The sequence below is a fragment of the Manis pentadactyla genome, chromosome 13 (genome assembly GCF_030020395.1).
Source record: "Manis pentadactyla isolate mManPen7 chromosome 13, mManPen7.hap1, whole genome shotgun sequence".
Classification (NCBI taxonomy): Eukaryota; Metazoa; Chordata; class Mammalia; order Pholidota; family Manidae; genus Manis; species Manis pentadactyla.
The window spans coordinates 45,788,269-45,809,991 of record NC_080031.1 but is presented as its reverse complement, the minus strand read 5'-3'; the positions used below and the strand labels follow the sequence as shown (position 1 = coordinate 45,809,991).

The 21,723-nt window shown below is 44.4% G+C and overlaps 1 long non-coding RNA gene across 1 annotated transcript in view; it reads right to left on the bottom strand.

Annotated features, from left to right (window-relative positions):
• Positions 1–8,220: 8,220 nt before the first annotated feature.
• The window catches only part of LOC130680492 (uncharacterized), a 33,077-nt gene continuing 19,574 nt past the window's right edge, over positions 8,221–21,723 (bottom strand). The window contains exon 3 of the long non-coding RNA XR_008993512.1: positions 8,221–9,359. This is a non-coding gene — a long non-coding RNA (uncharacterized LOC130680492). The remainder of the gene's footprint in view (positions 9,360–21,723) is intronic.

Below are 21,723 nucleotides of genomic sequence, written 5' to 3'. Positions count from 1 at the left end.
TATGTAAGAATTTGTTCACCATGTAAGAACTTGTTCGTTATGCTTCAGAAGATTGGAGACTGTTGAGAATTAGGCTTGGGGTTGATTAATGATTGTGCATTGAGTCCCCTATACAGAATTTTATTGTTGTTAACAACCATTTGATCAATAAATATGAGAGATGCCCTCTCAAAAAAAAATTCAGTGGTGAATCCATCTGGTATGTGGGTTTTGTTCTTGGGTAGTTTTTGATTACTGATTCAACTTCAATGCTAGTAATTTGTTTAGATTTTCTGTTTCTTCTTGGGTCAGTCTTGGGAGGTTTTATTTTTCTAGAAATTTGTCCATTTCTTCTAGGTTTTCTAGGTTGCTAGCATATAGATTTTCATAGTATTTTCTAATAATTCTTCATATTTCTGTAGTGTCGGTCGTGATTGTTCATTTCTCATTTCTGATTCTGTTTATGTGTATAGATTCTCTTTTTCTCTTAATAAGTCTGGCTATCTATTTTGTTTATTTTCTTGAAGAATGAGCTCTTGGTTTCATTAATTTGTACTATTGTTTTATTCTCAATTTTATTTATTTCTTCTCTGATATTTATTCTGTCCCTCCTTCTGCTGACTTTGGGCCTCATTTGTTCTTATTTTTTCCAGTTTCAATTATTGTGAATTTAGACTACTCATTTGGATTGTTCTTCCTCCTTTAAATAGGCCTGGATTGCTATATATTTTCCTCTTAGAACTGCCTTCACTGCATCCCACAGAAGTTGGGGCATTGTGCTGTTGTTGTCATTTGTCTCCATATATTGTTTTATCTCTGTTTTAATTTGGTTATTGATCCATTGATTATTTAGGAGCATGTTGTGAAGCCTCCATGTGTTTGTGAGTCTTTTTGTTTTCTTTGTACAATTTATTTCTAGTTTTATACCTTTGTGGTCTGAGAAGTTGGTTGATAGAATTTCAATGTTTTTGAATTTACTGAGGCTCTTTTTGTGGCCTAGTATATTGTCTATTCTGGCAAATGTTTCATGTGCACTTGACAAGAATGTGTATCCTTCTGCTTTTGGGTGTAGAGATCTGTAGATGTGTATTAGGTCCATCTGTTCTAATGTGCTGTTCAGTGCCTCTGTGTCTTTACTTATTTTCTGTCTGTTTGATCTGTCCTTTGGAGTGAGTGGAGGGTTGAAGTCTCCTAAAATGAATGCATTGCATTTTATATCCTCCTTTAATTGTGTTAGTATTTGTTTCACATATGTAGGTGCTCCTGTGTTGGGGGCATATATATTTATAATGGTTATATCCTCTTGTTGGACTGACCCCCTTATCATTATGTATTATCCTTCTTTGTCTCTTCTTACTTTCTTTGTTTTGAAGTCTATTTCGTCTGATACAAGTACTGCAACACCTGCTTTCTTCTCCCTATTGTTTGCATGAAATACTTTTTCCATCCCTTCACTTTTAGTCTGTGTATGTCTTTGGGTTTGAAATGAGTCTCTTGAAAGCAGCCTATAGATGGGTCTTGCTTTTTTATCCATTCTATTACTCTGTGTCTTTTGATTGGTGCATTCTGTCCAATTACATTTAAGGTGATTATCGATAGATTTGTACTTATTTGCCATTGCAGGTTTTGGATTCATGGTTACTAAAGGTTCAAGGGCAGCTTCTTTACTATCTAACTATCTAACTTAACTCACTTTTTATGCTATTATAAACACAGTCTGTTGATTCTTTATTTCTCTCCCTTCTTTTTCTTCCTTCTCCACTCTTTATATGTTAGGTGTTTTATTCTGTAGTTTTTGTGTTTCCCTTGACTGATTTTGTGGATAGCTGATTTTATTTTGCATTGACTTAGTATTTGGTTGCTCTAATTTCTTTGCTGTAGTTTTATTTTCTCTGGTGACAAGAGGAAATCATGGTGTATTCCTTTGAAGGTGATCTTTTTTCTCTGTCTGGCTGATTTTAATACTCTGTCCTTGTCCTTGATCTTTGCCATTTTAATTATTATATGTCTTGGTGTTGTCCTCCTTGGGTCCCTTGTGTTGGGAGATCTCTGGACTTCCATGGTCTGAAAGACTATTTCCTTCCTCAGATTGGGGACGTTTTCAGCAATTACCACCTCAAAGACACCTTCTATTCCTTTTTCTCTCTCTTCTTCTTCTGGTACCCCTATAATACGAATATTGTTCCATTTGGATTGGTCACACAGTTCTCTTAATTTTCTTTCATTCCTAGAGATCCCTTTATCTCTCTCTGTCTCAGCTTCTCTGTATTCCTGTTCTCTGATTTGTATTCCATTAACAGGCTCTTCCACCTCATACAGTCTCCTCTTAAATCCTTCCATTGTTTGTTTCATTTCTGTTATCTCCCTACTAAATTCATCCCTTAGTTCTTGAATATTTTTCTGTAGCTCCATAAGCATGCTTATGACTTTATTTTGAATTATTTTTCAGGAAGATTGGTGATTTCAGTCTTGCCAAGCCCTTTCTCTGATGTTTGAGGGATTTTGAACTGAACAAGATTCTTCTGCCTTTTCATGGCTATGGGTGGTCACTGGCAAGTGACACATGCATCAGCTGGGAGAACAAAGTCCCTTCCTGCTTGCTGGTCACCTTGCCTGTCTCTGCTATCTGTGCCAGTTAACTGCACACAGGGAGCAGCCTCTGGGTTAATCCTCTGAGCTGTTGTGGCCGGGGTAGCCCTCGGGGTTTCCTAGGGCACTGGTGGGGCTTTTAGGTGACCAGAGCATGTTCTGCTATGAGAACAGAACCCCTTTGTGCCTTCTGGACTCTGAGCCCATCTCCACTGTCTGCACTGGTCCACCGCGTGCAGGTAGCACCCTCTGGGTCTGGGCCGGTTAGCCACGTGCAGGGAGAAGACTCTGTGTTAAGCTGTGTGTTTGCTGTATGTGGGGCTGCTCCCCTGCTGTTCTGCAGCAATGGCGGGTCAGCCTATTTGCTTGCAGTGCCAGCAGAGGGGAAGGAATGGTAGGCTGCTTATTGCTCCAAGGAACTTCGGAGCTGTGTTGCCACCCAGGGGGTTAGGGCACCTGAAGGTCCTTAAAGTTCCCAGCCTGCTGGGCTGAGTGTGCCAGGACGATTTTGTCCACCTGTTAAACTTTTGTCCCTTTAAGACTTTTAAAGCACCCACTTTTCTTTTGTCCCAGGGCAGCTGGCTGTGGGAACCTGTTCATAGTCTCAATCTCTGACCTTGCTTTTCTGCTCCTCCAATATCCAGTGTACCATTCAATGTGTGTCTGTGCTCCTGGAGCAGACCACTAGGGCTGGTCATTTCGCAGTACTGAGATTCCACCCCCTCCCCATTCTGATTCCCTTCCTCCCGCCATTGAGCTGGGGTCGGGGGAGTGCTCTGGTCCCACAGGGTCACGGCTTTGTATCCTACCCTTTTCCATGAAATGTTAGGCTCTCACAGATGTAGCCTGGCTCATGTACTGTATCTTGCAGTCACTCTTTTAGGAATAGTTGTGTTTGCTGTATTTTCAAAATATATATGGTTTTGAGAGGAGATTTCCACCACCCTACTCATGCCGCTCTCTTGAGAATCTCCTCCCTATCTCTAGATCTTGATTGTCTGCTCTATTCAACAGTGAGGCACTAAAATAATAGATTAAGGCTATCAGCATGAGTAAGGCTTATAAACTGGGGGCAGGGAGTTTCTTTGTGCAGCTGGGTGTGGAACTATCCATTTTACCAGGGATACTCCAAATTTAAGGATGAGGAGGTATTTTCTCTGGATGCACCATTTCTCCAGAGGAATCCACTGATTTCCTGCATTATCAGCTGACCTTTAGCTACTGATATTCTGTAGGTAAAGCAGGTTTACTTCTGATCTCTTTGTCCTAATGTGTTCTTAATCCCATCTCCCTCTGCATACACTATGGGTGGTAGTTTCTTCTGCCCCATAGCATTAGTTGATCTTTGCCATTTCAATTATTATATGTCTTGGTGTTTGTCCTCCTTGGGTACTTAGTGAGATGCTGGCAGATTTAAGTATATATACAAGTATATACAAATAGTGGAAGTAAATAAAGGAGGATTATTTCCATGATCTTGGATTGGTAAATGCACTTAAATTCTGGCACAAAACCCCAAATCCACACAATACTGGTAACCATGTAAAAACAGACATTTTTTTCATGGCAATAGAACTGACAAAATTAGACAACTATACAAATGGCTTATATAAAATATTTTAAATATACTTAATTGTACTGATAATTAAATAATTAGAAATTAAAACATGAAGTTATCTTTTGTATATTTCAGGAAAATAAAGATTAAATTATTTGGGAAAACACAGTGTTGGCAAGAATACAGGGAAATAGCCACCATTACACACTGAGAGCAAAAACTAGTGTGATTTTTTCCACAATTTAACCAATAGCCATGAATATTTTTAATGGACATATCCATGGAACCAGTATTTCCATTTCTAAGAATTTATCCTAGAGATATATTTGTGATGTATATACATAAAAATATGTACATATACAAAGACATTTGTTGAAATATTGTTTGCAATATTTCAAGACTGGGAACAGTCTGATGCCTGGGTGGTACTCCCACAGGTGTCAGCCCAGGAACTGTTCTGTCCTCACTCTGTGACAAGATAAGAAATGTGTCAGCATCACTACTAAGTACCTAACCCATCCCATTGTTAGACTGCCTCAAAGAAGAAGGTAGTATGTTGATTTACATGTTGATAAGACCCTTTATCTCATGGAGTGGCACTTTCAGCCACACTGGTTTAGGGGCCCATATTAAGTCAATTTTGGTAACTAAAAAAATAGTTTTGAAAAAGAATGAGAAAGAATTATTGGGTTACTTTTACATTCATGAAAAAACTTGTGAGCATGTGTGTATGTACCCAAGATTAACATTTTTAGGAATTTTAACTTGTGTGAAAACAAGTCACCATCTGACATCATAGAAAGTTACAGTCATTAGAGCACTTTAATTATTTGACCATGTGTGTGTACAAACAAAATCATAATTTTTAGTAACATGGTGCATGTGAGTAGGCAAAATGGGAATACTGGCAAATATTCATTTAAACAGCCGATTGGGAGATATGCTGAGCCATAAGCAGTTCTTGTGCATTAAGCAGTGAAAAGTGCTTATCTTACTAGTGTCAAAAAGCCACAATGAGAGGCAAACAAGCATTTATTTTGGATCAAGAAATTGCAATTTGGGGAGCACTGATTCAGGTAAATATCCAAATAGTGTTCCTGCTTGTAGGGTGGAAGCAAGGGGTTTTATTAGGAAAAGGGCAACTATGTGAGTTGAAAAGAAGAGGGGTTTCCTATGGGCGTTTTAACAGGCTGATCTACTCTGGGTGATATGTTGACTGGACTGCTGACTCTTTCTTCAGGAAGTCTTCCACTGTCATCTCTTGATCAGAATGTCCATCCTCCCGCTGATTCCTCTAGCAATTCTGTCCTAAAATATGTGAAATTAGCTAAGTTGTACAATTTTGGAGCAAATGTGACTGAGCATTGACACACTGTGTTAGGTGAACTGACTTCTGAGCCACAGCCGGGGCATTAGGGAGGGACCCCTGCCTTAACATGCAGTTTCCCCAGCTCCTCGCACATGGCCAGAATTGTCCTTCCAGGAGACAAATCCTCTCATCGCATGAAGAGAGGGCAGAGTTTTGTGTTTGAGAGAAGAATCAGGTGGACGGACAGAGTAGCTCAGGAAAGAGGGTGTGGCAGAAGGAGCCCCGCCAGGACCCCCACCATCACACTGCCGGGGATCAGCCCTGGAGAGAGGTAAAGAGAGGTCTCAGGACTGGAGAAGGATGCACAGGGAATAATCATCTAAGAGACAAGGGAAAGGAAGCTGCCTGCGTATTCCCAGAGCAGAGCGCAAGCACCTTCCCTCTGCTATGCAGCAGGTAGGAAGCCTCTGGCCAGACCAGAGCTCACTCGCTCTGTGTGAGGACACTTAGGTTTTCTCCACAGCTGGGCTAGTGTGAGTGCCGTGGCAGTGTGCATGGGGGTGCAGACATTTCTTCCGTCTCCTGCTTACATCTCCTTTGGATATATTCCCAGAAGTGGGATAGCTAGATGATACAGTATTTCTGTTTCTCATATTTTGAGAAAACTTTATATGATTTTCCATAGTAGCTGAAGCAATTTACATGTCCAGTAACCACGCACAGGGATCATACCTAACAATACTGTATTACACACTTGAATGTTGCTAAGAAAGTAGATCTTACATATTCCCACCACAAAATAAGAAATGGTGATTATGTCATGTGGAGCTGTTAGGGATCGTTGTGGCACTAATCATTTTCAATATATATATGTTTCAAATCACCAAACTCTACACCTTAAACTTACCCAGCGTTTTATGTCAATTATATCTCAGTAGAGCTGGAAAATAGACAAAAATTTTAAATGTTCAACGTGGAAATATAGAGAGTGCTATATATAACATTTTATATGTACGAAAAGCTCACTGTCCAGAGCACTCCCCCTGGGGGCCCCTGTGGCAGGACTAATGGGGAGCTTGTGTCTCCAGCTCCCTCTCATTCTCAAAACTTCCTTCCTTTGATCATAAACAGTGAGTGTGGGTTCACTTCCAGGCCACTCTGCAGTGCAGCACGACTAATATTATTTTTCATATTTCTATAACAATTTTGTTGGAAGTACAGTATTACTGCAAGATATTTCCAAGTCTCATAGGATGTTTAAAAAGAGAATCCAGCCTTTCAGGTCATGGTGAACCATGACAGAGACCAACTTTGATGCAAATTTACTCAGGCCCCAATGAGCTGTCTTCTCTGCTGGACCTTTACTTTGGCCCCCATGCTACAGCTTGCAAAATTTTAACAAGAATCCTGATAAGTCACCCCCCACCCTTGATATCTGATCAGCCCCCATCCTTGATGTCTAAGCCCTTGGAAGGCCAGAAGCCTGTTAGGTCAGTTTAGCAAGAGTTTCCACCCCTTGATGTCTCTTCTTAGGAATTTCCCATGCACTGACCCCTCACTCCTCCCTGGCTGTTAATCCCCAGCTGGCCACCCTACTGTATTTGGGGTTGAACAGATCTCTCTCTCCTACTACGCTCCCTCTATTATAATTGTCCTGTATAAAGTCGCCTTTCCCGGTGAACAAATATCAACAGATTTTTTCTTTAACAACGTTGCTCAACTCCTAATACTATCATATACCCTGGCTTATCTGGAGTGCCAGAATGAGATCCCTGTGCTGAAAAGCAGTCAAACAAACAAACTTCAAAGTTTTGCATCAGCTCGGGTATTCCCAGCACTGTCCTTTTTTGTGCACATGGAAATAAACCCTGGGCCTTGAGTTTTCTGTAAATGGACATTTATTCAAAGTAAACATTTAAAACAGACCACAGTTTCATAACCCTGCTTTGTCATTTCTTCTTCCCTTTTCTCAGTGCACTGGTATTCTAAACCAAAAAAATAAACGGAAAGAAAAAAAATGGAAGTGACCTGGAAATGCTGTCACAATACTTTTTCTGCCCACATTCTGGGCACTTCCTCTTTCCAGAAGCTGGATCCAGATGCAGTGTGGTCTGGGTGGGGGGATGGGACGGGGTGTCTCAGCTCTGTCCCCCAGGACGCAGCAGCCCGGGCCCCCTGGCCTCCTGGTCTGCAGCCCTGTGGCAGACCTAGTTGCTCACCTGCGGGTGGAGGCCCAGCCTTGCTCCTGTACCCCCTGATGGTCATGGTGTTAGCGGCTGTCAACCCCCCACCCTCATCCCCAGATGGAGAGGGAAAGAGCAAGGACCAGAAAAGAGCACAAACGCGGGGCCAGGGAGAGAAAAAAGTTGCTGGCAGGAGGGTGTAAGGGGTGTTGAAACTGCTGGGAGAGAGTAAAGAACGAGATACTGGGGCAGATGTTGCTTTTCTGGGTGAACATTAATAAAGCTGCTTGCAGGCAGTGAGGAGAAATGGGCGAACAAGGACATAGGTGGGACTGAGTCTTGTATACAATTATTATTTTGAACTTTCTCAAGAAAGAAGTGTTTTGGTGGCAAAGCAGTCAGTCCTGAAATCTGAATCCTACAAGTCTGCAGGCTCAGTTCCCTTTCTTGGACACCTTTGCTCTGTGTGCGGGGAAGGGATGTGGCGCCTCTCCACACTCCTGGGCACCCAGACACCCTGCTCCTGGAGGCCCCAGGGCGGTCCCTCTTTCATTGGGTAGTTGGGCCTGTTGACAAAAAGAAAAACCTAGAGTAAAACTCCAGAGAAGAGTTGTTAGAGTTTTATTTGAGCCCAGGTTTAGGATGGCGCCTGGAAACACAGTCCTTCCAAAGAAGTAGAGTGCCCAGAGAGGAGGGCTTTCTTACAAAGTTAATTATGCTTTCTAACAAAGGATGTAAGTCATGGTGTCAAGAGCTATGTTCTTAAGGCACAGATTAATACATACAAAAATTGGCATTACAGGAAATTTCCTTGATCATAGTTGAAACACAGGTAATTTTGTGAAACTATTCAGAGGTAAAACAAATGCACAATGTCGGTCCCACAGTCCACAAATTGGGTTTGTGTTAGATAACCCAAGTGTTAAGGCAGGCACTTCTCAGAAGCAAGTATTCCTAGCATTTCTTGTGGGCAGGCCAAAGGCTCTGTAGACCCCGTTCAGCTCTGGGATGTGGCTTCTCCAGATGCTTTCTTGGGTTTTCCTTTTCCCTGAGCTCAGGGGCTCTATAACACTACACCCTTCATTTAGATAAAGTACCCACCCCCAGCAGATGCCTACCCCTCAAGCAATGCTTTGATCTGGATGTGTGCTGAAATAAGAGAAAGACAAATGCCATATGATCTTGCTTATAAATCTAAAAAACAAAACAAGGGAATGAACAAAACAGAAATATACTCATAAACAGAGAAGAGACTGATGGTTACCAGGGGAAGCCGTGGTGTAGTAGGCAAAATAGGTCAAGGCAGGGGAAATTAATGAGAACGCTTGTTATCTTAATCAGGGTGATGGTTACATTTGTGTGTACACATGTCAAAACTCATCGAGCTGTACACTAAAATTTGTGCATTTTAGTATATGAGCCTCAATAATAACAAAATAATAACCTGGCCATTAACAGAAAAGCTGCCAAATCCTGGGCAAACTGGGGAAGATGGACTCTCATCTCTTTGAAGCCTGGAGCCCCACATGGCATTACCTTGGTGGGTTGTGTCCCTACATCCACCCTCACTCAGGGTAACCAAATGTCCTTCTCTTCACCCCTCATCAAAAACCCATTTTCAAGAAAGGCTCTTGCAAACTGTCTGCCAAGTTAAGCCGTCTTCCATCATTTGGCTGCTTTTGAGTGCTTTGCAACCAAATAACTTCTTTCTCACAGAAGTTCCATGTAATACAAGTTGTACCTGAAAATGAAGAGATATTATAAATCATTCAATCTAGTATATCAATGTATCAAAATCACCCAATCCAATATAAATACACTGAGACCCAGAAAGGTCAACTTGCTCAGGGTTTAAAATACTCGCAAGTCTAGAACAGCAGTTCTCAAAGATTTACCCTCAGAAATGAGAACTGTAGAGGCTTTTGTGTGAGGACCATTATCTATCAGTATTTACTGTGCAGAAATTAAAACTGAGGAAGAAATATCAAATCATTACTCATCCATTTTAAAATGGGGACCTAAGTAGCCCCTTTTTCATAAAAATGTCATTTCCCAAAGCAAATGTCTGGTGAGAGAAGGAACTCTGTTTCACACTTTGCATGATCGATTCATGTCTGATTTAGCAGAAAAAAAGCTGGGTTCCTACATCTGCCTCTGCATTTAGTCATTTGCAATATCATAATAGCCCATAGTCTGTTGAAAATTCCCCTGCACCCTGGCAAGAGTGAAAAAAAATGTCTCAGTATTATTGGGAAAATAAGTTTTAACCTTGCAGATCCCCTGCAAGCCTGCTGGATTCTCGAGGGCTTCCCGACCACGCTTGGAGGGCTGTGGGTACTCAGCTAGAGTGCACACCGCCTGCATCTCCACTGGCTGCCCTCACAACGTATGGCATTATTCTGCATTATATTATCTCTTACCCATAAAAAGAACCAAAGTTTCAGCTAGAGCTTTCCAGAAAAATCTGGAGAATATTGCTAACCGTAAAAGTGAAATGTTTTACTAGCAAAATGTGTTTTATTTGGGTCTAGCAGAGGGACTGCAATCCTGGACAAGCCGCCTATGGTAAACCACAGGCAAGTTTGAAGGGAGAAAGGGAAGGTTGGCTTTCATTAGGATTTAAGAGGAAATTGAGGGTTGTTTTGAACAAAAGTTCCCGGAGAAGAGCAGCAGTTTGAGGTTCTGGGGTTTTTCATCAGCTGGAAGTGACCGGCGGGAGACCCCTTTCTCCCTTCGCTCAGGGGCCCGAGGTAGTTCCGCACCAGGCTGAGAAGCGCCTGCGCTCCCCGCGCCGGGCACGCGGGCGGCTGAGCGGGCGCCCCCTGCAGGGCACTACGGGCACTGCGCCGCGCCCGTCTTCCCCAGCTGCCGCGGCTGCAGGGTGAAGCTGCAGGGGGCACTTTGGAAAAGGCGGTGCTTGTCCTCCTCAGAGCTGATGGGACCTGCAGGGGGCACAGGCGGTGCCGCGGGCGGTGCGAGCGAGAGAGCGGCGGCTTGGACCTCGGAGGAGCACGGCTGGCAGTGCCCTGAACTCTGGACGCCCGGCGATCGCGCTGCGCTGGAAACTGTCCTGCAGCTTCCTTTACGACAAGAAGTTGGTGGTGTGGGGACGGCCGGGGCTGGGGCTTACCTCGTCCCATTACTAGGAGGTAGACGAGGTTCCCGGGCCAGCGGAGCCCCAGGCCTGGGCCCTGCAGGTGAAGAGGCCTCTGCGCAGCCAGGGGCCTGCCTGCCCACTCGCCTGTCCCTGTTTCTCAGCTCTGCCCAGCGTGCCGTGACTCCGCGTTCCCCCAGCTACATCCTCTGTTCCATGCCCCAAAAAACTTCCCTTTTCTCCAGGTTTAATCCAGAGACTCTGCAAATAGATGCAAAGCTGCTGAGCACACACTCACACCCAGACACAGGAGCACCCTGAAAACCAAGGTGCTCAGCTAACTCTAGGGCTGGACCATGTTCCAGAATTAAGGGATAAGTTAAGTTTGTCGCTGTTGGTAGGTATGTGACTGGTACAGCTCTATGGAAAGTACTCTGGATGGTACTCAAAAACTAAAAACCACCATATGATCCAGCAATTCCCACTTCTGGGAATATATCCAAAGAAAATGAAATCTCTATGTCAAAGTGAAATCTCCATCCCTCAGCTCACTACAGCATTGTTTACAGTAGCCAAAACATGCAGACAACCTACGTGTCCATCCATGGGTGAGTGAATAAAGATGCACATGCACACGAATACTATTTACCCAAAAAAATGGAAATCCTGACGTTTGCAATAGTATGGATGGGCCTTGAGGGCCTTATGCTAAGTGGAGTAAGTCAGAGAAAGATGAATACTGAATGCTCATTTATATGTGGAATTTTTAAAAAACCTCACAGAAAAAGAGATGAGATTTGTGGTTACCAGAAGCAGGAGGTGGGTGAGGGAATTGGGTGGTCACAGGGACACACTTCCAGTTACAGGACAAAAATGTACTGGGGATGTGATGTGCAACCTGGCAACCACAGTTTAATACTGCTGTGTGATATATTTGAAAATTATTAAGAGAGTAAATCCTAAAATTTCACATCACAAGGAAAACTTTTTTTTCTTTTTTTGTATCTATTTGAGATGATGGATGTTAACTAACACTAATGTGGCAATCATTTCGCAGTATATGTAAGTCAAGTCATTACGCTGGACACCTTACTGTATGTCAGTAACACTGGGGAGAAAGAAATTGGCAAACATCCTTCACTATATCAGGACAGAGAGTGGGAAAACAATAACATGTTCATCTCCATAAAGGCTATTGATGTAATTAATAAAATTCAACATCCTTATTGATTTTTCAAACATTGTCAATTGCCGTTTTTTAAATACTCTTCAAAATAGCAGTCATATGGTCCCTGGTGCGGCATGATGATGAAAATATTGTCACCCTGTTATGAACTGAAGGGATAATGGGAGTCCAGCTCCCACACATCATCATGTGACCTGATTCAGAAATGTGGCAGCTGGAGTGTTAGTCTGGGGAGAGGAAATTCTGGGGCAAAACACCTCTAAAAACCAAAATCAGTCAAAGGGAGAAATGAAGTTTAAAATCTGTTTATTGCTTACAAACTGAAGTCTGGGGCGGTTTTTCTCTTTACTGCTCCAGCAAAAGCAAAACCGGCCCTCTCCTCACCTCTTGGGTACAGATACCCCTCTGTTGCCCAGGTAATTACCCATTGATATGGAGGTGAACCTCTCTCAACTCCCGGGGGATGATGCAAATGCACTAAAGCCATACTTCTTTCCACCTCTGAACGCCTATTAATATGCAGATGTATTAAAGCCAGGTGAGGTATTCTGGAAATATTACAATTTTACCCACATGGAGATGTGACTCATTAAAAGGTCATGCTTTCATGGACCCTCAATGCAACATGACTAGTGTCCTTATAAAAAGGGAGGACACAGATGCCCACAGAGACCATGTGACAACAGGGGCACAGACAGAAATGATGCAGGTCTAGCCCAGGGAACACTCAGATTGCTGGCAAACTTCAGAATCTATAAGAGACAAGAAAGGACATTCTCTTACAGGTTTCAGAGAGCATGGCTCCAGAATGGTGATGAGACAGAGACCATGGGTGTAGTCAGAGCAGGGTGAGGGCCTCTGGAAAAAGACCCCTACCAAAAGTCCATATTAAACAATTAAGCAAAGACAGAGTCACACTAATTCTCCAAAGTAAAATATCAAACTAGGAATATAAGCATTCTTCAGTGAAGATTAGTTGAAACTAAAAAGCCAGGAGTAACTTAGCCTAGAATGTTTGAACATCCTCCAGATAAGAAAATACCTCAGCATAGCCCATGTCTTGTTCGTGTCAATTAAATGAGGCTATTGTAAAATTTACTTTAGCCTGCTAAAAGGCCCAGCTTATCTTTAACTTTACCCAGATGCTGCTTTTCCTCCTCCAGCCCCTAATCAAGTCATATATAACCTGGGCAATCAACATAGCAAGCAGGCCCAGCTGTAAACAACACAGTGAAGGGCAGTAAGGATTCCATCTTAAAGAAAAGATTGCATTTTAACACCCAAGAAGTTAAAAAGTAAGATTCTTAACTTACTATTTAACAAACAGACAATAACTCAGCCCACCTTGAAAGCAAGACAAGCAGCAGCCTTGACTGATGTGCTCCCAAACCAAGAAACTGCTACTCTGAGAAAGAAACAAAGCAGTAAATTTCTTTTGTTAACTCTGCAAAATAGTCCAGAAAACTGATAAGAAACTTAGTGTCTCTTCAAAGGTAAACATTTAGAGACCATTTGGTGGATCTACATCCCTAGCTCTTTGTCTCTCAACTGCCTATAAACCCCTAGACAACGCACCGCTACGGACTCTCCTGTCCCCTCCTGGCTCACGCCAAGAGCTCTGTCTGTCCTCTCACTGTATCTCTCAATAAAAGTCTCCCTGGCTCTTCTACCTTGACTGTTTTCTAAGTTCATTCTTCAACTCTGTAAACAAGAACCCCAGCATCAGTGAGACAATAAGTTTCTGTTGCTTTTCAGCCACCTGGTTTGTGGCACCTTCTGGTGCTACCCTAGCAAGCTGTCAGAGCATCCAAAGCTATCATACTGACTGAGAAAACACCAGCACTGTCCTGATTAAAGACGGGGCTGGGCATGTCCACTGTGGTTGCTACCTAACCCCACCCAAGCAGGTGGGAGAGAGTAGGGGGTATAAACATGAAAACCAGGGCATCAACTCCTTCTTGAAAATGTTATTTTGTCATTCTTTCCAGATCATGTGACTGTTTCCTTAGAAAATCTAATCTCCTCAGCAGAGAATTAATTCAGACAAAATCTAGAAGAATTAAAAATCGCAGCTGACATCAAACTGCAGAAATCAATATATTTCATGTATAAAAACAAAGTAAAGGTAAAAAGGAAGGAAAATATAACAGAAAACAAAAGTAACAAATAACAAATAGGTAAATTTTATTTAATAATAACTGTGCAAGAACTCTGTAAAGAGACATTTTTGGTGGTATGGAGGAGCACCACAGAACATGTGAATCTCACCCTTGGCTGGCAGGACTCAGTGTCATAAACCTGCTGCTCTTCCCCCAATAAGCAATATGGAAATTGCGAGAAGAGCTAGATAGCTCTAAAATGAAAGAACAAAGAGGGAAGCTTGACCCCTGCCGATACTAAAAGATTTTAGAAGCCAGAGTTGTCTCTTAGCTGAGACAGGATGGGGTCCCGCACCCACAGACAGTGTGTGTGTTGTGCCCTGTCACTGGGAGGGGCGCCACACTGCACCTGTTTATGTCTCCTCCAACTGCATGTGCACATTCCAGGGCTAAACATCTCTGCACAGCCAGTGCCAGGAGCACTTGACCCACAAAGGAAGTGAATCACCCAAAGAGTGACTTCTCTGCCCACACTCCTGCCTTGTGCAGGCCCAAATGTGCAGGGGAGGCTGGGCAGAGCAGCAAGGCCCAGCTGGCAGCATCCGATGTTGACATGCACTTGCAGGAAGAGCTCCCTTTACTGTAAAAGTTTCGGGGTCATCTCTGTTACACCTGCAAACTTTGAAAGCAGAGTTGTAATCAGTGAGGTTCTCCAATCACTGTCTTACAGCTCCCTTACTGCCTTATAATGGCCTCATTGACAGCACGAGTCCCCAACAGAGGGTGCTTAGGCACTGAGCTCCAGTGAAACATACTCAGGATAGATGGTAAGTGATGACCTACTCTGAGCCAAAACCCGGCCCCACCCACTAAATGTTAGTCATGCTTCGCAGTCCTTGTGACAAATGGAAATACTCACCCTGCCACCCAACACTCTCTAAGGGTTCCCATTGTGATGTGTGAGAAGCAGATACAAGACAATGTAAGGTTTGACTGATTCAGCCAGTAAAGATACAGGGATCCCACTTTCAGATTCAGACATTTGATTGCTTACAGAGCAAAAGGAGAGGAGCCAAAACTGCCATTTCCCCATGCCTTCATCCCACACACTGAAGAGACAACAGCCAAGCAAAATGGACCCCATAGCAGAGCAGCCCAGCCTAGCCTGCATCTAAGAAGTTTTATATTCTGAAGCTCTATTCTTAGCAGGGCAAAGCAGAAAGCCCCACCCTCATCAGAAGTCAGACAGTCCTGAGAAGCTGCCAGTGATCGCGTCCCCAGGGAGACAGGGAGATACGCGGGAGTTGGCCTTATAGAAGTCCCTCGTAGGCTCACTGTGGTCTCATATTCTGGGGGATCACAAGGCATTCTGTGGTTCAAGCACAATGCAGATTGAATGTTTGTGTCCCCCCAGATTAATATGTTGAAGCCCAACTTTCAGTGTGATGGTGTTAGGAGGTAGGGCCTTTGGGCACAGAACTAGTATAAGATGGGGTCATCAGGGTGGGACACTCATTTGGCATTAGTACCCTCAAAGAAGAGGAAAAGAGACAGAGATCTCACTCTCTACCAAGAGCACAGAGAAGAGGTCATGTGAGTACAGTGCAAGATGGTGGCCACCTACAAATCCGGAGAACAGTCCTCAGGACGAAACCTACTTTGCTGGTCTCTGATCTCAGGATTGCAGCCTCCAGAGTTACGAGAGATAATTTTCGTTGTTGAAGCTGCCCAGTCTGTGCTTTATTACAGCAACCCAAGCTCATGGACACAAAGCCTGCCTGCATGGGCTGGTCTCCAGGGTGCCGTGGGAGAACCGTGGTCATATAATCAACCCCTCGACCCCCTCTATCGCTCATCTCTATCACAAATGCACTCTTGGTGGTATGACTCAGGTAGGCTGACCCTTGGATGCCCACTTCTGGAGTAACCCAGAGGAACTGAGGAGGCAAGGGAATAAACCAAGGAGAAACACAGCTGCTTCCTCTCCTGTCTCTCTGGGGAGTCAGCACCAAGCTTTGCAAATAGTATTTACAATGTCTGTTGGTATATATACTAGGTAAAAAGGATTTGATTTCTTTTTCTCAGTATTTTTAAGGTAATTATTAGGGAAAACTGTGTGCCAGGACTATGCAAAACACTTTGCTAACATCACTCTAGTTCACCCCCTGAACTGCTTTTACTCACACTCTTGACACCAAATATGTGGGGCTTTCCTCCACCCAACAACCAATTCTCTGAATCTCTGGACACCAACTGGGTGTCCTACAACTCAATTCTGAGTCCATCTACCTGGAGTCACAGCCAAATCCCACAGGTTAAGGGCTCAGTCTCATAAGACTGCCCCTCGTCAACACCAATCTCAAGTCCAGGTTGTCACTAGTACTTCTGACTGACCTGTACAGATTCAAGAGTTTTTATGCCCTTTCCTCACCTTAGTTTCAAAAATTTTCTAAAATGACTCTCAGAACCCAGGAAAGCATTCTACTAGTCTATTATAAAGGATACAACTCAGTACAGCCAAATGGAAGAGAAACACAGGACTAGGTATTGGGTGAAGAAGCACAGACCATCTACACCCTATCTGGGAATGCCACCCTCTAGCACTTCCACATGTTCACCAACCCATAATTTCTCCAAACCTCACCACTGAAAGGTTTTTATGGAGGGTCCATCATGATCAAAGATTAAATCACTGGCCCTCGGTGATTGAACTCAGTCTCCACCCTTCTCCCCTCCCGGGAGGTCTGGATGGGGCTGAAAGTTGCAATCCTCTGTCTAAGATTGGTTCCTCTGACAACCAGCCCCATCCTGAAGCTATCCAGAGGTCCTGCCTTGGGTCACCTCATTAGCATAAATTCAGGAATGATTGAAAGGGGCTTGCTGTGAAAAACCAGAGATGCTCTTCTCGCCATTACCAGTCAGTACATGCCAAGGGCTTTAGAAGTTCTGTGTGAAGAAACCTGGACCAATTCCAAATATCTGTTTCTTTTTATCTCAAACCCTCACATTTTCTGGTCTGGTATGTCCTGTTATCACACACATCCTCATTGTACCCCCAAGGAAAGTGGAGTTTAGATAATAATCACAGCATGTGTGATGGTGCCTGTTATGTGTGAGCAATGGTTCTGCATTGCAGATTGCACCCTGAGTGACACTATGGAATCTATATGATCACAGAGACACCATGGATGACACCATATGTCAGTGTCTGTTATTGTATTACATCTGCTAAATGTTTCATGTCTATAATACCCCACATGGTGAGAATTATTGTTACTGTCATTTGGCACATGAAGAAACCACACGACCAAGGAGGTGAATAACATACACATGGTCACACTGTGGGAGGTGGTGGTGGGACCGCTGGCCCACAGTCCTGCAGCCAAAGCCTTTGTTCTCAGCCCTCCCCTAATCTGCCCTTCTCAGAGCCCCAGGCCTGAGTGTGGAGCTGTCTCGAGGCTCTCAGACCCCATACTCCCCAGAATATTAAAGAATCTTCAAGTTTATAGCATTCTCTCCCTGCCTCAATTTAAAATATTTGTCCTGCTTCACTTGTTCAAATACCAGCTTGTTGCCGAGATTCTAAACCTTGTATTTGACAAAAGATGTCATCAAGTTAAAAACACAAATGATGAAGGATGTATTTGTGAAAGTACTCATTCTATATGGTACATGATTAATATGCAGACTATGTAAAGAGCTCCTAAAACTCAACAAGCAAATCAGGCATTGTAGTAGCCATCTGTCACCTTATGTGTAACAAGTGACTCAACCAACGTTTGTTATCTCAGTATCTGTGGATCCCAAATGTGGGGTGGCCCAGTGCATGGTTCTCAGCAGCTGGTGGTCTCAGGAGGTTCCACTTGAGGCTTGGGCAGGAGCCGCAATCATCCAAGGCTTGCCTGGGGCTAGAGGATCTGCTTCCACACTGGTGGAGGGGACTTCAGATCCTGGCCACAAGGCACCCCCATATGACTGCTCCCATTATAGAAGTTGGCTTCTCCAAAGCCAAATGATGAGAGAGACTTGGGGAGGAGGAGTGCAGTGAGAAATGGACCCACAGGAGGAGAGTCACAGCCTTTTGTAACCGAGTCCTGGAAGGAATGTACCATATGCTGTTGATCACACAGACTAGTCTTGGCACAGGGTGGGAGGGGGCCACACGGGGTGTAAGCAGCAGAAGACAGGAATCTTCAGGGCCATCTTGGATGGTGGCTGCTAACATAAAATTAGTTATCCATACAGAGAGATACCTGTCTCCCTGATGATTAGGAAATACAAATTTTAACAGTAAGAACCCATTTCTCACCTGTAAGATTGGCCAAAACTTCAGAAGTTTGATATTATTTGTCACTGGCCACAATGTAGGCAAATGAATCTGCTTTGCCCTGTCCTGGAGATACACATTGAAAGGACAATTTGCAGTTATCTCTGATGTAATGGCTCTCTTGTGTGGAAATCCAATCCCAGGCAATCTCCCTGCCAGCAAGGTGAGACCTCAACACTGGAGAGGGCTCTTGGCTCTGATTGAGAAAGAATTCACAAGTGATTGAACGGGTGCTGCAAAGAGTAGTTGAATAAAGCAGGCACACACTCAAGGAGGGAGTGCAGGCTGCCCCAGAAGCGGGCAGCACGGTGGGGTTCCTGTTGGGTGGTCTAATAGCTGGAATTTAAGCAGGGGTGGAATATTAATCGGGATATGTGGGGTTTTCTCAGAATAGGGAGGGGATTTCCAGGAAATAGGGTGATACCCTCTTTTTGTCCTTAGATGGTCTTCTTTGGTGCTGAGGGGTGTGATTTTTAGTGTGACGTATGTGGAGGTGAAGTCAGGGTCCACTCCTCCTGCATGTTGGAACCAGCCAGTTTTGGCCAGTCTATTGTCTATAGTGTTAGTCCCCACATCCCATATGAACAGTTTACACAGAACGTTTAGAATGTAAACAAGCATCTAGCCTAATGTAAACACCAGCCAAATGTAAAAAATGGTGAACCCCCCCTTGCCCCTCCCTTCTCCTGTCTGGCTATCTGCCTACTCTAACGTCTCCACTTTAAGGTGTCTCTCCGCAGAAATGCTGGCCCATGTTCAGGGGAGCTCAGGGAAGAACTGTTTGCTGCACCAAAAGAATAAAACAAACAGAATGGCCATGAAAGGGGAATCGTTATTTCACAGCATAGCCACAGCGTACTGGCGTGTCACTAGGTGCAGAAATCTGTGTCGAATATATGCATCTTGTGACCCAATTTAAGTAAATTATTATTTTTTAATTATTTGTACAGGTGTCTCACACACACACACTCCCCACAAAGTCAACTGCAAAAGCACAGGAAATAATTATGCTTTTGAACGCATCCCCAGAACTGTGAACAGCACCATCCTGAATTAACAGGGTGCCTCAGAATATCTGAATATAGATAAAGATATATCCAGACAGATGCACACTCAATTATAGAAAATAATGGTACAATGAGGGAACTTCACGTGTGTGTGTTTATTGTATGTAAAACCACACATATCTACTAAAATCTTGTGGTTTATTTCCTTCAGACAACCAGGCAAGTCTAGACAAAACCCAGGAGACTGTAGTCAGCAGTACTGCAGCCACGCGTCCAGGCCACCTTCAGGAATTCCTCTTCTAAGGGCTTTTCAAACCCAAATCCCATAGGACAAGGGGAGAGGAGTAGGATACAGAGGAGGTGGGGTGGGGAAGGAGGAGGAAAAGGAGAAGAATAAAGAGGGAAACGGCCCTTCTCAGGTATTTCCTTCTCCAGAGGCGCCCTGACGAGGGTCCCCGTGGATCCCGGCCGCCTGGGTGTGCGGCAGAGCCGCTGTCCTTACACAAGAGGGTGCGGGAAAGATGCCCTGGTGAGACCGGCTGAACGCAGCCCTGCACAAAGTCAAAACAGGCGCGCAGACCCCAGCCGTGCGCAGGTGGGACCTGGCCTGGGACCCCGGGCGCCAAGCACGTCCCTAGGACTGAGGCTCCCGGCACCCCAGCACCGCCGATTTGAGGCTCCGGGTCAGCGCTGCTAAGGGAGCCGCTGCTTCTAGGGTAACACTCCCCAGTCTCCTTCTATCCCCGGCCTGGCGCGCAGCTTGCAAGCCCAGCGTGCCCGAGCGTCCACGCCACACCCTGGTGGTTACCGCAGTCAGCCTGGTGGAGCGCCTCACCTGCCAGACTTAGGGGTGCCAAGGGAAAATGCACGGCCTTGCCATTGGTGTACAACCGCCGGGTCACCATTTCACCCAGCTTGCAGTTCCCGCTGATTTGGCGGTGGCGTTGCCGCCCCGCAGCATCTGTGCGCCCTGGGCCCGTCTGTGGCCTGGAACGCACACAGCACAGCAGATGGAGCCCACCTCACCCCACGTTCCGCCTCATCTTCCAGGCCCTCTGGATGAACATCCCCCAGGCTCCTTGACAAGGATTCCTCGGGATGACCTTTGACCTTGACTGCAGGGAGGCCACTCCTTGGCCCCAGGCCTAGAAGTGGGTAGGCGCCCCATGATCCCCCCAGGGGGGCACAGCGCGAACTACACTTCCTTACAAAAAAATGTTTTTCAGCCTTGGAGCCACCAAGCTGCTTTAATTTAATATTTTTATTTGAACTATAGGTGATACACAATCTTATATTAGTTTCAAGTATACAAGGCAGTGGTTTACCAGTTACCCAAATTATTATACCCTCACCCCAATTAGTGCGGTTACTGTCTGCCAATATAGGAAGTTCTTTAAGTATCATTGACTATATTCTCCATGCTGACTACCTTCCCTGGGACCAACTTATATTGTGATTGTGAATTATTGTGCCCCTTTATTCCCCCCCTCCCCCTCCCCATCCATCTACCCCAAATCCCTCCCCCATGGTGACCTCTAGTCACTTCTCAGTGACTATGATTGCACTGCTAATTTGATCATTTTATTCTGGTTTTAGATTCCACATGTAAGTGAAATCATATGGTATTTGTCCTTCTCTACCTGCAAGCCGCTTTAATTTTAAAAGAGCCGACACTGTGCCGGGAGCTCCTAAGTTAAAATGCCCTACTCCACCAGGGTATGGAGGTGGGGACAGTAACGTGGGTGGGGAGGTACCACCCTCCCGCGAGCCCACAGTCCACCAGGGAGACTGGGCAGAGTTCCTACCCGAGGAACTTTCCTTTGGTTCCACATTAAAATACAATTGCTGGGAGGAGTCAAAAGGTACAAACTTTCAATTACATGATAAATAAGTCTTGGGGATCTAACATACATCAAGTAGACTATAGTTAATAATACTGTATTCTATATTTGAAAGTTGCCTAGAGAGAGTTGATCTTAAAAGTTCTCATCCCAAGAAAAAACATCCTGTAGTGATAAATCGAAAACTGTAGGGACCAAGAGATCTCTGAAATAAAAGGGCTTATTGAGCTTTTACAGGTCCTGCCAGAAAAAGACTGAGTCCTGGGACCAGACATTTCTGCTTCATCAGCTGTAAGGCCAGTTCACAGAAACAACTTGTCCAACATATTCAAGAAACAGGGCACATTTATGAGGGGTCTCAAGGAAAGAAAGTTCTGTAAATGTACAGTGGCTACAGATAAGGAAGGTGGGCTAAGCAGGTAAAGCCCAGGATAGGTGGTTCGTCCTTAGAGGGGGCTCGTGGAGTGGGTATTGATGATGGTCGGGTAGGTGCTGGTCACACATAAGGGCATGTGGTGGTCCTGGGGGCCTTCTAGATGATTGTTGAAATG